The sequence below is a fragment of the Agrilus planipennis genome, unplaced genomic scaffold, assembly GCF_000699045.2.
Source record: "Agrilus planipennis isolate EAB-ADULT unplaced genomic scaffold, Apla_2.0 scaffold359, whole genome shotgun sequence".
NCBI classification, from domain to species: Eukaryota; Metazoa; Arthropoda; class Insecta; order Coleoptera; family Buprestidae; genus Agrilus; species Agrilus planipennis.
The window spans coordinates 122,783-125,429 of NW_020439099.1; positions in this window are offsets into that span (position 1 = coordinate 122,783).

Here is a 2,647-nt window from a genome sequence, read left to right on the forward strand (position 1 = left end):
GAACGTTTATCAATGATTGGTGTTTTTGAACTTGGCGGTGTGAAAGCTTACACATTACAAAATTAATTTCGAAAATAGTAAATACTTATTGCAGTAATATACAATTAGAACTTTTAGCTGTTACATGACTAGATATAGTTGGACCTACAATATTTAAACACATTAATTAAAGATTTTTGTAATTTATATTTCTGCATGTAAAATTCATATACATACTGGCAAATCTATGAAGTGGAAATGACACGTCGCTATCATCTTCATTATCGTTACTGGAACTAATCCTCACCTTAAATTTCTTAGCGTTGTGGCTATTGTGGAAACCACCCACTGATTTTGGAGTTAAGTGGGTCCGCCGGTTGGCCGGGTGATCCCTGGCGAATTTTGTGTCTGGCGGCCGCTAGGTTTGTATCAATCGCCCCCAGTTCAGAGAGGCTGTCGTCGCGGGCGGCGAAAGTCGTGGCTGTGGACGGACTGGAGTGGGCCGGTTCTGGTCGTGATTTAGGGTCCAAATTCCTTGGTAGATATCCCCTGACGAGAACCCATTGTCCACGACGGAAGGGAGGCTGTCGTGCCTGTAGGGGAGGGAACAGATATCGAGGATTTAATGTGCGACTCGGTTGTTCGATCTCGGGACCCTCTCAACCCTTGCGACCAGGTTCTTGGCGGGTGTGGGCTGGTCGACCTTGGCCACCACTTTGGTCATTGCTCTTTGCCGCCCTTCGCCTTCCTAGGGGAGTGTGACCTTGTTGTCTTGAAGGCTTTCGCCCCCTCGGAACCCCCCCAACTTTGTCGCCACACTTGACCTTGGCCTTGGGTTTTCCGACTCGGATCCACGGGCTGTACTCCTGCTCAGAGTAATCAGTGTCGCGGACCTTTCTCACAACCCCATCAGCCTGACTTTGGTCTCTCGCCCTCAGCCGCCTGGTGCGGGGAGCACCATTCGACAGCCGTCCTGTCACCTCGCTCTCACCTGCTTACTTGACCAGGAGACCGCCGTTCACACAGCGTGTCTGTGGCTTTGCACCACCACTTTCCACGGTTTTTGAACCCGTGGGCTGCATCTCTACAGGTTCGGGCTTCTCAGCGTACGGCTCCTTTACAGCGTCGGACTCGTTATCGGATGAACGAGCCCTTTGCTGGCCGGTAGCGCCACCATGACATCCCACACCTGCGTAGGGATACCTCTCTCTCGCTCGTTGATTCAAAGCAATTGCTTGATAACGACTTTGGGGGGGCTGCTCTGTAACCCCTATCCCTACCGGCTCTGCCCTATCCGAAGGGGCTGAAGCAGTAACCTTCGTTGTCTCATTTACCATAATCAATTGCATTGTTTTTGGTTGTTCTTAGGCCTTGCAAGCATTTTTAAGGTGTCGTCCGCTAACAAGGTCGTTCCCACCCACCACGACAATATGATTTATTTAATTGAAATATATACATAGTGCCGCTGCTCCACCTTTCCGTACTACAGCGGCGGTCTTTCGAAATACTTTATATACAAAAGATATATATGCGCCATTTTAATATGAGAATAAAACTCGATATAACTACAATCTCTATTTTATCCCCTCCGTCTGCTCTTTCCACGGGAGAAGAAACATCTGAACCTTCGAAAGAAATTTTATTATTTATATTACACAGTAAACAATTTATTGGTGAGCAGAGAGGGCCTGCATGAATTATACAAAAAACGACTTTTCCACATAATTGGAACTTACTTATTGAAAATAGAATGCAAATAAATTTATTATACAAATGTCTTGCATATGCGTATCGGAGCATCCGATGAAAATTAAAACATCGCATATGAAAATGTTTAATAGAGAGAAAATATACCTACAATGAAAATTAGAGTTGGCTTCTGTACGGCCTGGGAATATATACATGTGGTCCAACATTCGTTGCAAGAGTTGGGAAAAACCCAGAAAAACCCAACCAGATCACAATGAACTCTTATTCTTTTCGTTGCCTCGGCTCCAACACAATAGCAATATTTCGCCCAATTAAATGAAGATGACGCAATAATTAAAAAAGAAAAAGGGCATTTGATATACCGTGTTATTGCTTTCGTTTTAGCACCGAAGCACCGCCGTAGGTATACAAATGTATTTATAATACAAGGAGACGTGTAATGATATATACAAAATTATAAAAACATTTCGAACCGAAGTTCACATCTGGATAAGAGGATCTTTTACCGAAGGTGGTGTTGATCGTCAAACCAGGGTGATATTCCCACAAAGCTGGATTTGTGCACTTAGGTTTTATTCTTAATACACTTACATTGAAGCATTTAGTATTAAGTCTTATTCCACACAAAACCAACGGGTAGCGTTTCTCACTAAGCGACGAGATCACTAACGCTCACAAAGAGGGGTTAATTCCAACGTCACGAGAAACCGAGTTTCACAATGATAAAGAATAACATCAAATACTTTTTAATTAATGCTTTATTGTATTCAGCCAAAGTAGAACTGACTTAACTAGGTTAGGAGCGGTACTTACATAGGTCACCTAATTACTTAGTGAAAGTTGGTAAAGTTGCAGACGTAACATTCCCCCTAACTTAAGAATTTTGCATATACAATGAAAAATTATGTGCAAAATTTAAAAAGAAATAACTAAATCTAACATAAGAAGATACAATACA